General features: G+C 40.6%; 1 long non-coding RNA gene across 1 annotated transcript; it reads left to right on the top strand.

The window, feature by feature from the left end:
* The first annotated feature begins 201 nt into the window (after nt 1–201).
* Nucleotides 202–15,129, top strand: LOC142698075 (uncharacterized). Its single transcript, XR_012865668.1, has 4 exons — nt 202–286; nt 3,712–3,848; nt 4,492–4,780; nt 14,392–15,129. It is a non-coding gene; the product is annotated as an uncharacterized LOC142698075 (long non-coding RNA).
* The last annotated feature ends 417 nt before the right edge of the window (nt 15,130–15,546 follow it).

The raw sequence follows: 15,546 nt of genomic DNA, 5'->3' as shown, positions 1-15,546 counted from the left end.
AAGGGATTGGAACAAAATCCAAGACATCACAAGAAGGTCATTAACATTTCTATGCATCAATTATCTATAGGTGACATCACACTGTTGGACAAAGTCTTGACCTTTTCTCCCGCCTCCTGTTTTGATCTTTTCTCAGCAGTAAAAGATCTGCAATGTTATGCACAATCTTTGATCTTTAAGAAATGGTATTTTAAAGAGGAAGACGATTTATTTGTGACAGTTGAGGAACGAGAAACATTGCAAATATTTGAGAAACTCTTTCACCAAGAAGAGGGAATATCAGAAGGTAAGATTCATATCTGTATTAGAACCAAATCTACAAAATCCCCCCCGTTGTCTATTTGCCCCGCAGTAGATCTTTTTGTCAAATTAGTCTCTGAAGATTAGCAAAACATTCCAAGGAAAATTAAGAATGACAATCTGACGAGTTCAGAGAGAGAGAGAGAGACAGAGAGAGACAGAGAGAGAGACAGAGAGAGACAGAGAGAGAGACAGAGAGAGACAGAGAGAGAGACAGAGAGAGAGACAGAGAGAGAGACAGAGAGAGAGACAGAGAGAGAGACAGACAGAGAGACAGACAGAGAGACAGAGAGAGAGACAGAGAGAGAGACAGACAGAGAGAGATAGACAGAGAGAGAGACAGAGAGAGAGACAGAGAGAGACAGAGAGAGAGCTTGGAGAGGATTATATCATGGCATGATGTGGTAGTAAAACCTGCCGATAAAGGCAGAAATGTGGTATTTTGGCCACGCCAGATGTATATTTATGAAGCAAATCGCCAATTAAAAAAACTCCACTTTATAAATAGTGATATCACGGAGGCGGAGGTTGCTTTAGCAATCTCTAAGCTACACAATAATAAAACGCTGGGTCCTGACGGCCTATCGGCTGAATACTACAAACTTTTGCCAGATATTACACCGACATTGACGAGGACCTTACAAGCCATATTTAGTGGGGAGATTGACCTGCCTAACTTTCATGAGTCCAGGACCATATTGCTTCCCAAACCTGACAGGGATCCAACCCTCCTTTCCTCATATCGCTCGATTTCCCTTTTAAACCAAAACTATAAGCTCCTAACAAAGATTTTGGCCGACCGCCTCCAAACCATGTTTGGACCAATCATTGCCCCAACCCAACTGGGTTTCTTAAGGAATAGCCATTCCACTAAAGGTATCCATCAGGCTGTAGCAGCCACGGTGTCTGCACTAGACCCCTCCTCCCCAGTGACCATGCTGCTGGAACTTGACGCGGAAAAGGCGTTTGACTCTTTTTCATGGCCATTTCTCACAGCGGTGTTGCAGTCCCGGGCCTTCGGAGACCGCTTTCTAACATTCCTTTCATGCTCACAGGCCTGCTCTACCACATCCCTTACCATCAATGGGCTTAACTCACCTCCTATCTCAATTTTCAGGGATACGCGTCAGGGATGCCCTCTCTCACCGTTACTGTTTAATTTGTCCCTAGATCCACTTCTACGTCATCTCCAGTCCCTAGCATGTTTTCAAGGCATACAAATTGGAGATTCTCAAATTAAACTATCGGCATTTGCAGATTATATTTTGTTCTTCATATCTAACCCTGCCTCTACTTTACAACCAATCCTCCAGGATATCCCAATTTATGGTGCCCTGTCAGGTTTCAAGATCAATCTACAAAAATCAGAAGCCCTAATTCTTAAGGGTCCCTCCAGGCCACTCTCGTCTTCGAAGCATGCATTTAAATGGAACTCTGATTACATTCCCTATTTGGGGGTACGCATCACGAGACAACCATCAAATTTATATCAACGAAACCTTAATCCCATTATTGCACATTTGAAATCCCAACTCATGGCTTGGAGGCACTTTACTCTATCATTTTTAGGTAGGGCTAATCTATTAAAAATGGTTGTCTTCCCTAAATTGTTATACTTACTACAACCCTTGCCTATATACATGAGACCAGTTGACGTTAGGCGGCTGAATACTCTCTTTCGAGGCTACATTTGGAACCAAAAGAGACCAAGAGTGAGCCTATGCATATTGCAGCAACAACATGAAAATGGAGGGATTAATTTTCCACAGATTCACTTATACAATATGGCAGCTCAACTACAAGTGATTGGAGATTGGATAACTGATAGCTCCTGCTTTTCTGATTCTACATTGGACCAACAATTTTCAAAACCCATTTCCTTAACATGCCTCTTACACACTCCCTACAAGGCTCTATCACCTGATGAACGGGCTAACCCCCTAGTCATGTCCTCCTGGAAGACATGGACCAAGGTCAGACAACACTTAGGTTTAAACCCTAGATTTTTCCTACTTCTTCCTTGGGTCCATAACTTTGACTTCCAAAATGCCAACCCCCATGTGTTTTTTCGTGGATGGGTTGGGGGGGAGGGGTTGACATGTATTAATCAGATAACTAACATGCTCACTCGTCCTCCATACTCATTTAATGAACTACGTATACAATATGATTTTTTGGGCCAACACCCATTTTATTACCTGCAGGCCTGTAGTCATTAGACACTTACAAGATCAAGACTGGGATGACTTCTTCTGTCACTTAACTCCATCTCATCAATGCCGAAAAAGACTAATCACTACCTATTATAACGTTTTAAGACAACTATTGGACTACACTAAATCGAGATCAGGCGTATCTTACTGGGTTGACCACTTAGATCAAATAACTCATGACGATGTCCTATCATCTGTAACTATGGCTGCCAAATACCTCCCATCAGCCATGTCCTGGGAGATGTCTTTTAAAATAGCCCATAGGGCTGACGTGTCCCCTTATAGGGGCTTTCTCATGGGTAACTCCTCTGACCATTCGTGTTTAAAGTGTGGAGAACCGCAATTACATTGTCTCTGGTTATGCCCAACTATTGTTGACTTTTGGCGAAAGATACAATATTTTGTGTCGAACACCCTGTCCATACCATGCCCCTCAACCCAAAAGTGGGGTCTCTTTGGGATACTGCCACCTTCCATGCTCTTTATCCCGAAACATCACAAACAACTGTTATACTATGTCTCTGCGGCTGCTAGGAAGGCCATTCTCCAGGTTTGGATAAATAATACACCTCACACATCGTATTTCCCTAGAAAATATATCTTATCTTTTCCGAATGGATTGGGTGGAATCCTCCCATCGAAAAGAGCACAAAACTGAAGCCTTTTTTGAGTTGTGGGAGAACTTTATACCTCTCTTACCACTTCATGTAAAACAAAAACTGATTGCATGCTTTGGCTCCACAACTTGGTATCTGGAACATCAGCTGTCTGGCGTGACACCAATCATGATCTGATTCCTTAAATATCTGTATTGAATCGCGGTAACGATGGGGATACACGTGTCCATCCTCTTCCCCCTCCCCCCTATACTTCCCTTCCCCCTTCTTTATGGTTTATTTAGTGTGTTTCATTTCCTATGAATATTGACACTTTTTCAATTTGTCTTTGGGGTAAAATCTCTAATTCTGTCCTCGCTCCAACTAGGATCATTTGAAGTAATTTATACAAATTGTAGATTATATAATATGCAAAATAATGATATAAGTGTTCAGAGATGCTATTGCCATGGGACATTTTGTTGAATTGTTGTTCGCTTGTTTGTAATGTTTGGAAAAATAAAAAATACATCAATTAAAAAAAAACTAAATAAAAAAAACTCCACTTGTTGTAGAACATACAATTCTTTATTATCCTTTAGAGCAAAGATGATCCACATTCTACAAGATGGTATGGATCCCGGAGTCCTCTCCAAGTCCCTAATGGAGGCACTGATTGTGACTGAGCCAACGATACAGACGCCTTTTCTACTACCCAAAATTCATAAGGACTTTCCAGGTAGGCCAATTATATTGTGTACCGGGGGGGTTAACTCAGAAGGTGTGCAGATGGGTCGACCACCATTTAAAACCATTAGTGGAATGTCTACCTTCGTATCTGTGCGACTCTGCAGATTTGTTGTTGAAAATTGAAGAGATTCATTTAGATGACAGACATATTTTGGTAACTTGTGACATTGAGTCACTATATATCGGCATCCAGCATTCGGATGGGTTGCATGCAGTGGCCACCTTTTTGCATATGAGCAATATGGGAAAACTTTTCAGAGTTGTTGCTAACCCTATCGGACTTTGTTCTCAAACACAATTTTTTCACGTTCAATGGGTCCTTCTACCTGCAACTCCAGGGCACGGCAATGGGGGCAGCCTGTACACCCTCATATGCCAACCTGTTCCTGGGGCTGTGGGAGAGGGACCTATTCCTGCCAGATCATGAGATATCAATGAACCAGCTCCTTTTCTGGGCCCGTTCACTGATGACATCTTCATGATCTGGCAGGGGACTTCGGATGAATTCATTGAATTCATCAGTGTATTTATCTATAATACACGTAACATTAAATTAACATGCAAGTGGAATCACGTTGAGATAGATTTTTTTGGACATACTAATTAAAAGGAACCATAATGGTTGTCTCCAGACAGATTTGCATCGTAAAGAGACATCAACAAACTCATTTTTTCACGCCACGTCTTCACATCCCCGCCACACCATCGAAGCTATACAAACTGGACGATTACTGCGTGTTAAGAAAATGTGTTCAACTCATGAAGATTTCAAATACCGCACGACTGAGTTAAGAAGGAGACTTGCTCAACAGGGCTGCAGCCGCCGCAATGTTAATAAAGCCTATTGACGACCACGTGCACAGCTCCCCCTCGTGCACAGCTATTACAAACTGTAACTAAACATAAGGAATTTCTCCTAAGGTAAGATTTACGAACACGTATCATTTGGTCAGAAATGAGGGACACCTCAAACAAATTTTGGCCGATGCTCCTCAATGATCCAATTCTACAGAAAGTACTACCAAATATCTTGCTATTGCAGCATGTAGAGCGCGTTCTTTACGTGACGCAATAGTGCACAGTTACCGAACAGTGGAAAAACCGGGTAAATGTTTTGGAAAGATTGGTCCTAAGTGGGGTTGTAACCCTTGCGGCGACTGTATTAGTTGCCCTAATATTGAACGCTCTCAAGGTTTTGTTGACTCAAGTGGGTTGAAAAATGTTAAGATCACATGGGCAATTACATGTGGCACTACAGGTGTGATCTATCATGCAACTTACCCTTGCCCTAAAATGTATATTGGCATGAGAACCCGAGAATTGCGCTTTCGCGTAAGAGAACATGTTAGAGACATTGAAAATGCCAGAACAGTAGAGGATATGGAACAGCTGAAGACGATTCCACAACATTTTCACCTACATCATGCGTGTAACTCTAGACTTGTGAGAGTGAAGGGAATAGATCACATCAATACTGATATGCGAGGACGAGATGTAAAAAGAGGCTTTTGCAATCAGAATGCAAGTGGATATGGAGGCTTAAGCAGAGGCGTAGCTAGGTTCTCCTGCACCCGGGGCAAAGATTCAGATTGGCGCCCCCCCCCCAACTTATTTCCCGACATCTCCTTCCCCCTCGCCATGTTTTCTTTCCCTACCAATCAATAAGGTGTAATTTTTTTTCACGATTTTTTTAATGTAACGCGAGTATAAAAGCATTTCTACATTTTACAAGCGATGTAGATCTAGAATGTAATTAACATAAAAATAAATTAAAAGAAAATAAATTAAAGAGGCCACACACAGCCCCCTGTAGATAGCGGCACACTCCCACCCCTTGTACTTAGCGCCACACTGTGAACAGACCGGTGAGCAGTAGCCTACCGCTACCACTCTCCGCTCTGCCTGGTGTGACTTACCGGAGAAGCCGAGGAGGTCATGCGGCGCAGGCGGCGGCGGAGTTCCTTCTGACTAGGGTCGGTGCAGCCAGGGCCGGCCTTCGCTTGTATGGCGCCCTGTGCGGGACTCTCTATTGCCGCCCCCTACACAAACCAAAAATGAACCACATATATGGACACGCTGGAACATATATACTGTACATACACAAAGATAGATATTTAGACATACAGGCAAATATACAGACACACATCTGGAATATATACATACAGGTAAATATATAGACGTACAGACACATATACATACACACAGACAGGAACATATACATACAGGTAAATATATAGACGTACAAACACATATACGCACACACACACACCGGCAGATAACTACACAGACCGGAACATATACCAATACATAAAAGACACAAATATACAAGCACAAAGACACATTCACAAACAGACCCATATATACCCACACAGGCACATATGTACACAGCACAGATAATGTAGTAGTGTTACCTGCAGTCCTATGTAACACCACAGATAACACAGTGATAACTCTCTGAGTACAGATAATGTAGTAGTGTTACCTGCAGTCATATGTAACACCACAGATAACACAGTAATATCTCTCTGAGTACAGATAATATACAGAAAAAATGTAGAAAAAAATCCTCCAGCTCACCTTGTCACAAGAAAGTCAGCACACGGATCCTCGTGTCGGCACACGCCATAAATACTTCAGGAACAAGGGGGTTGGATCCAGCGCTGTAGATGCGATGTCTGTTAAAACGGGAATCTGTTCCCAAGTTTTATTTTGTCTTGGTTAAAAACGTAGCATGTGAGCTACGTGTAGTAGTTGAAGTGACAAGTGGGTATCGTCCAAAAACAGAGGGAAGAAGAAAGATAGGCGGTAGCCTACGCGTTTCAGACCTTCTCTAGGTCCTTAGTCATGGCTTATGATAAGTCTGACTGTGCAGTCTTCTACTTTTTATAACCAGTCTGTCTTGTGTGTAATTAGTTGATTGCGGTTCAGAGCCGAAAGAACAGGGAGGAGCCCCGTGGAACGCAATCTTCCATTCAATCTCCTGGAAGAGATGTCCAAATTCTATTGATGGATAAGGTATTACTTTCTTTGCGTCAAAAACCCCATATCAGAAAAAACGATCTGTGTATTTAGTAATATCTGATGTTTCTTTTTTTCTTTTTTGTAGGTTCCAACAAAAATAGAAAGAAGTTCGGAAGATTTCATTAGATCGCTGTTCCTCTTCGGTAACTATGTTTAATATACACAATATTTATTAGAGATATTTATTTGTTATAATAGAAATATCCTATTGTAATGTCCTCAGAGACGTAAATACGTCTAAAAGCTGGCTTAAAAAGTGAAGAAACGCCTATTATTGACTTGAATGAAAAAACAATGGATTGTGTGTAGATGTGAAAAAGACGTACATTTAAAATAACAGAAAAAAACACTGGTATTAGACTTCTTGATATACATTGGTTTTTCATTTTTCCGGGTTTTCTTTATAGTTAGTTTACTTTTTTAGCTGTTTGGTAGTTTTTTCCCCCCCTTTGCGTTTTTTATATGGATTTTTGTGTGTGAATAGACGGCAATATCTCGAAATAACTACTGAAGCTAAAAATCTAGAAATATTCAGAACTTTTAAAGTTTCCGATGAAACTTATGAACCTCTTGTTGATTATATATATATGCAGATGTATTTATTAACAGCTTTTTTTTTTTTTTTTTTTTTTATAAAAATATATATAATTTCAAAGTGAACAAATAGAGGTTTTATTGGATATTGTAAAGGTAATCTTTTAAGTGGTTCCCAGTCCATATTATTTCTTTGGCATTTATAATTCATGACTTTTATTAATTAATATGATATATTATTTAAATATAGCATAAAAAGATTTTTTATTTATTTATTTATTTGTTTTTTATTTTTCATTTTTTTTGTTGTTTATTTATTTAGTGCCATGGTTTTTTTTATGTGTTGTATAGGACTATTATGAATGTATTCATGTTTATTATTTGCAACTGATCTAATTATTCAGATCAGATCTGTCTCCTTGAGTCAAATTTTTGATCCTGTCACTATATTCCTAGAGTCTATTTGACAATATTTAGTTGGCATAAATGTTAACTATATTTTTAGAGCTGGATTGCCTGTTATAAATAAAATCGAAGATGTCACCGTTTTGCATTTAGTAGTGGAACATAAGGTCTTTTCTCAAATTTAAGCCTTTTGGGACCGTTGTTTGAAGGCTGAAGATCCAGAAGGCTTCTCTTGTTTGTGTTATATGTTTAATATCACCACCTCTTTTTGGATTATAAATTTTTTCAATCGCATAGCAGGAAAAACTGTTAATTGTTCTGTTGTGTTGGGTTATAAAGTGTTTTGCTACATTTGATGTGTTGAGGATATTGGGATTACGGATGTAGCCAAGGTGTTCAAGGATTCTTATTTTAAATTTCCTGTTTGTACATCCAATATATTTCAGGTTACATAATGTGCATTCAATTATGTATATGACCGAGTCGGTGTTACAATTCATATAATTTTTAATGGGATGTGTATCAGTGTTAGTTGAATTTGTGAATGCCTTTTTTGGTGTCACATATGAGCATACTTTGCATCGATTTTATTTATAACAGGCAATCCAGCTCTAAAAACATAGTTAACATTTATGCCAACTAAATATTGTCAAATAGACTCTAGGAATATAGTGACAGGATCAAAAATTTGACTCAAGGAGACAGATCTGATCTGAATAATTAGATCAGTTGCAAATAATAAACATGAATACATTCATAATAGTCCTATACAACACATAAAAAAAACCATGGCACTAAATAAATAAACAACAAAAAAAATGAAAAATAAAAAACAAATAAATAAATAAATAAAAAATCTTTTTATGCTATATTTAAATAATATATCATATTAATTAATAAAAGTCATGAATTATAAATGCCAAAGAAATAATATGGACTGGGAACCACTTAAAAGATTACCTTTACAATATCCAATAAAACCTCTATTTGTTCACTTTGAAATTATATATATTTTTATAAAAAAAAAAAAAAAAGCTGTTAATAAATACATCTGCATATATATATAATCAACAAGAGGTTCATAAGTTTCATCGGAAACTTTAAAAGTTCTGAATATTTCTAGATTTTTCGCTTCAGTAGTTATTTCGAGATATTGCCGTCTATTCACACACAAAAATCCATATAAAAAACGCAAAGGGGGGGAAAAAACTACCAAACAGCTAAAAAAGTAAACTAACTATAAAGAAAACCCGGAAAAATTAAAAACCAATGTATATCAAGAAGTCTAATACCAGTGTTTTTTTCTGTTATTTTAAATGTACGTCTTTTTCACATCTACACACAATCCATTGTTTTTTCATTCAAGTCAATAATAGGCGTTTCTTCACTTTTTAAGCCAGCTTTTAGACGTATTTACGTCTCTGAGGACATTACAATAGGATATTTCTATTATAACAAATAAATATCTCTAATAAATATTGTGTATATTAAACATAGTTACCGAAGAGGAACAGCGATCTAATGAAATCTTCCGAACTTCTTTCTATTTTTGTTGGAACCTACAAAAAAGAAAAAAAGAAACATCAGATATTACTAAATACACAGATCGTTTTTTCTGATATGGGGTTTTTGACGCAAAGAAAGTAATACCTTATCCATCAATAGAATTTGGACATCTCTTCCAGGAGATTGAATGGAAGATTGCGTTCCACGGGGCTCCTCCCTGTTCTTTCGGCTCTGAACCGCAATCAACTAATTACACACAAGACAGACTGGTTATAAAAAGTAGAAGACTGCACAGTCAGACTTATCATAAGCCATGACTAAGGACCTAGAGAAGGTCTGAAACGCGTAGGCTACCGCCTATCTTTCTTCTTCCCTCTGTTTTTGGACGATACCCACTTGTCACTTCAACTACTACACGTAGCTCACATGCTACGTTTTTAACCAAGACAAAATAAAACTTGGGAACAGATTCCCGTTTTAACAGACATCGCATCTACAGCGCTGGATCCAACCCCCTTGTTCCTGAAGTACAGATAATATAGTAGTGTTAACTGCAGTCCTATGTAACACCACAGATAACACAGTGATAACTCTCTGATTACAGATAATATAGTAGTGTTACCTGCAGTCCTATGTAACACCACAGATAACACAGTGATATCTCTCTGAGTACAGATAATATAGTAGAGTTACCTGCAGTCCTATGTAACACCAAAGATAACACAGTGATAACTCTCTGAGTACAGATAATATAGTAGTGTTACCTGCAGTCCTATGTAACACCACAGATATCACAGTAATAACTCTCTGAGTATAGATAATGTAGCAGTGTTACCTGCAGTCCTATGTAACACCACAGATAACACAGTGATAACTCTCTGATTACAGATAATGTAGTAGTGTTAACTGCAGTCCTATGTAACACCACAGATAACACAGTGATAACTCTCTGATTACAGATAATATAGTAGTGTTACCTGCAGTCCTATGTAACACCACAGATAACACAGTGATAACTCTCTGAGTACAGATAATATAGTAGTGTTACCTGCAGTCCTATGTAACACCACAGATAACACAGTGATAACTCTGAGTACAGATAATGTACTAGATGTTACCTGCAGTCCTATGTAACACCACAGATAACACAGTGATAACTCTCTGATTACAGATAATATAGTAGTGTTACCTGCAGTCCTATGTAACACCACAGATAACACAGTGATAACTCTCTGAGTACAGAAAATATAGTAGTGTTACCTGCAGTCCTATGTAACACCACAGATAACACAGTGATAACTCTCTGATTACACATAATGTAGTAGTGTTAACTGCAGTCCTATGTAACACCGCAGATAACACAGTGATAACTCTCTGATTACAGATAATATAGTAGTGTTACCTGCAGTCCTATGTAACACCACAGATAACACAGTGATAACTCTCTAACTACAGATAATGTAGTAGATGTTAGCTGCAGTCCTATGTAACACCACAGATAACACAGTGATAACTCTCTGAGTACTGATAATGTAGTTGTGTCCCCTGCAGTCCTATGTAACTCCACAGATAACAGATTGTGCTAAATTACAATCTCAGCTCTGCTACACAGTACAGATAATGTAGTAGATATAACACTACAGATAGCACCAAGGGCGTAACTAGGAAAGACTGGGCCCCATAGCAAACTTTTGACTGGGGCCCCCCTCCCCTGGGTGTCACACACAGCCCCCCCTTCTAGATAGTGCCTTTTTTATAGCCCCCCCTGTAGATATCTACAAAGGGGGCTGTATGGCGTTATCTACAGGGGGGGCTGTATGGCGTTCCCTATAGGGGGGGCTGTACGGCGTTCCCTATAGGGGGGGGGCTGTACGACGTTCCCTGCAGGGGGAGGCTGTACGGCGTTCTCTACAGGGGGGGGGGCAGTATGGCGTTCCCTGCAGGGGGGGCTGTATGGCGTTCTCTACAGGGGGGCTGTATGGCGTTCTCTACAGGGGGGGCTGTATGGTGTTCCCTGCAGGGGGGGCTGTTGGGTGTTCCCTGCAGGGGGGGGGGCTGTATGGCGTTATCTACAGGGGGGGCTGTTTGGCGCTAACGCAATACAGCCCACCTTGTAGAGAACGCCATACTGCCCCCCCCCCCTGTAGGGAACGCCATACAGCCCCTTCTCCCAAAAAAATCCGACCTACAGTGTGTCCTACAAAAGACATGTATCCCCTCTCCATAGGACTGGGGATACATATGTGATCGCTGGCAGCGATAGGGAGAACGGGGGACTGAAAGTCACCCCCCCCCCAATGTTCTCCATGACTAACCTCGGACTTCCGGTGTCTGCGCAGCTCAATTAAAATGAAAGGAGCGCTGGTCACGCATGCGTACAAGCGGGACCGGCGCTCCATTCATTTCTACGGAGCTGCCGACACAGACCCCGGAAGTCCGAGGTTTGTGATGGAGAACATTGGGGGGACGACTTTCAGTCCCCCGTTCTCCCTATCGCTGCCAGCGATCACACATGTATCCCCTGTCCTGTGGATAGGGGATACATGTCTTTTGTTTAATGGCAGAGCGGGGAGATACCTCCCTGCTCTGCTGTAGTGTTCAGTGGCGCCCCGCTGTAGCAGCCATAGCGGCTGCTAGCGGAGCCTCCGGCCATGGGGGGGGGCCGTGCCGGCGGGCGACACGGGCCCCCTCATGCCGCGGGCACCGTAGCAACCGCTACTGCTGCTACGGCGATAGTTACGCCACTGGATAGCACACTGATAACTCTCTGAGTACTGATAATGTAGTTGTGTCCCCTGCAGTCTTATGTAAAATCACAGATAACACATTGTGCTAAATTACAATCTCAGCTCTACTACACAGTACAGATAATGTAGTAGATATAAGAGACAAACACATGCAGAGACACAGACAGACAGAGACACACACAGACAGACAGAGACACACACAGACAGAGACACAGACAGACAGACAGACAGACAGAGACACACACAGACAGACAGAGACACACACAGACAGACAGACAGACAGACAGACATACACACACTCACTCACCATGTCTCCATGCTAACAGGTGAGGACGGGCTGTGGGCGGAGCTTCCTCTCTGCTTCTCGTCAGAGCACAGATCACAGAGTGGAGGCAGATGCTGGAAGGCTGCAGCACGGGAGTGGACCTGTCCCCTGACCTGAGTTCATCTGACCTCATGTCACTGACGTGAGGTCAGGTGACTGGACTGGTCCACTCCATGGCTGTCACAGACCCTAGTCAGAACGCCCTATATTTCCTGGCTCTTCCTAAGCTGCTGCAGGTGTCCTACATACGGGGCGCCTGTCAGCAGCGATCAGCTGCTCTTCGGCGCCCCCCCTTCCCTTGCGCCCGGGGCAAATGTCCCGCCTGCCCCCCCCCCCTAGCTACGCCCCTGGCTTAAGACAACACAACCAAGGGGTGTCAATGAGAACATTGGTGTTGCTGCATTTCTCTGAGTGCTACCAAAGCTTGTAGTCGGGTATTTTGGATTTTATGTTCTTATTTTAATCTACATTTCTTTATGTATACAGATTAGATATATGCTTTACGCTGCCTGTGTTGACTATGTCACCTGTGCCATTTTCGGGTTGTCATGATCTTCATCCTCAACAATGATTTCCTACTTCTGATGATCTTCACAGACAATAGAAAAGCGGGCTCTGTCTGCAGATCACTGCATATTATATTCTGCACCTTTGAGGCTTGTTGTATTAGATATAGCGACATGTAACTAAAATCTGCTTTGTGCTGGCACTTGTAGTCCATTTTATTTTTTAATGCATAATACACACGTTGTTTTTTTCTTCTTTTCTCATCGCACACGCCTATTCACACAATTTTATTTTTCGTTTTTTATTTCTTTTATTTTGTCACCATACATTTATTACCTTTTCACTCTTTTACTTACACATGTTCTATATAAACAACACTTTATTGTGTTTAATATCATTTCTTACCTGTCACTTCCCTACTATGTTCAGGTCGTGCACTGGATTGTTCCTTTTGGCACGTATATATTGGTCTTTTTTCACACATTATAATTGATAATAATCTTCCACACTTGATTACTCCCTACACGTTGACACTCTTCATCACACATCACTTTGTGTCCATATATTTATATGTATTTGTATGATACATGTGCAATATATCTGTATAACTATCTTGTCTCTCTGTATTTTGGGTTTAGACTTGCAGACATGAAGTGTATCACTATTGGACTGCCCGTACAGGGTTAATATCCTTCTTAATGCTTTTCATGCCTTCAGTCACTGGCTGCATTCTGATTGGTTGTGATTGACCGGCCTCCGATTCGTCACCCATGACACGCTGGGTTGCTGACACACGTGACCGCGTCAGGTGACGCGCTGATGTGTTTCCGCCCCAGTGTCTCGTTGTTGCCGTTTCTGGAGTCCGGCCATGTACTCGACCACATATTGCCACCAATAGTAAACAGTGAGTGCACTTATCTGATTTATGGGCATATATATATAGATATATATATATCACCTGGATATCTTTAAGCACCATTGGCTAGCGTTCATTTAAATACTGTGTGTGTACTATCAGCGCCACCCCCTGATGAAGACATTTAGCGCTGAAACGTGCGTCTGGGTGGGCACTCCCTGTGTTGGTGCTCCTGAACAACCTTATTATGGGTATGTTATATCCCTCCATACTTGGTTAATAGTTGATTCATTTTTGCTCTTACTTATGCGCTGGCTGCTTTTTTGCACTGTATAGTTGTTTATTCCATACCATTTGGTATTTCTATATGACCTACATTACGCAGGTCTGTGCAGCCATGGGGTCTTATCTAATTATTATTTTCTTTGTGAGTCACACAATGAGCTGTCCTTTTCTTCTGTAGAGTCTTGTGGAGTCTTTTTCATTTCATTGCATTGACATGTCGCTTTTCATTGTTATTCCAATAAAGATTTTTTCCATTTTCTACACTTTTTTTTGGTAGCATCAATTTCTTTGTAGGTTATATATTTGTCGTTTTTTGTCTCAAAATATTTTCTTGTTTTTTTTTCAGGAGATCTTTATCCCAGTCTTTGAGATTTTAAAGAGTCCTGACAACACGTAGACCCCAGTTAGCAGCTAGAAGATTCCTGCCTATACCTAGAAGATGACCACCTTCAACATGTAGAAGACACCAACCAGCACAGATAAGGAGATCCTGGCTACAAGAAGATTCCTACAAACATCTAGAAGAAGAGACACATTGTAAATACTGGTGTGTCCATCCTAGCAGAAAACCCATGACGTCTGAACAGTGAGGAGAGAACTTATATGTTACTTCTGACTATATGATCGCAGGGTAAAGGAGCAGAAAATGCTGAGAAATATGGAGAGGCTTAGTAATTGTCAGTGCGCAGGATGCTCCATATGTGGTGATAGTCATGAGATGGTCACAGCTAGAGAAATACTCAATTCATTATTCATTTATCAATGATATCATATTAACACATGTACTGAGACTACTATAGAAAAGAAGCAGGGATATCATCATCATCATCATCATCATTGGTATTGTTGTTAAGCTGAACATAGAGAAAAAGTATTCACTGGCCGACCCCAGATCTATTGTAGAAAGAGTCCTGTTGAGACACTATCATGTAATGGAAGTTGGCACTTGAGTTGTACGCTACTAAAGAAGGAGCAAACATTCGGGTATAATGGTTCCACTACGTATGTGATATGACCTTTCTAGATTCGTTTTCCGCCTCAAAAAACCCTATTGAAATCAATGAGAGACGGAAAAATGCTGTGAACGGCCGCGACCGTTTTTTAAGCGTTTTTAGGCACAAAAAAAAAAATGCTTGCGTTTTTTTTTTTCCTTTGCTTGTTGAAGAAGGAGATAAAAATAACGCTTTAAAATGGGCATAAAGAACCACGTAGGAAAACGCATCAAAAACCGTGTCAAAAAACGCGTGTGGTAAAAAACCACTTAAGAAAAGGCGGAGCTGATTTTTCCAGGCAGAATTTTTTGCCTACAAAAAACTCCACATGAACAAAACCTTAAAAGCAAACAGGCTGGGAGGGTAAAACACTGACTGCATATTAAAAAGGGCAATTTCTCCCGGTTGAGGGCTGCGCAGCAGGAAATAGACTGGGAGCAACTATTGTCACATAAATATACAGACACTACATGGGAATGCTTTACATGTACTTTAAGTAATTTTACTGT

The sequence above is a fragment of the Rhinoderma darwinii genome (assembly GCF_050947455.1).
Source record: "Rhinoderma darwinii isolate aRhiDar2 chromosome 11 unlocalized genomic scaffold, aRhiDar2.hap1 SUPER_11_unloc_5, whole genome shotgun sequence".
Lineage (NCBI taxonomy): Eukaryota > Metazoa > Chordata > Amphibia > Anura > Rhinodermatidae > Rhinoderma > Rhinoderma darwinii.
The sequence above is the reverse complement of the archived record's forward strand: the minus strand, read 5'-3'. Positions and strand labels throughout refer to the sequence as shown.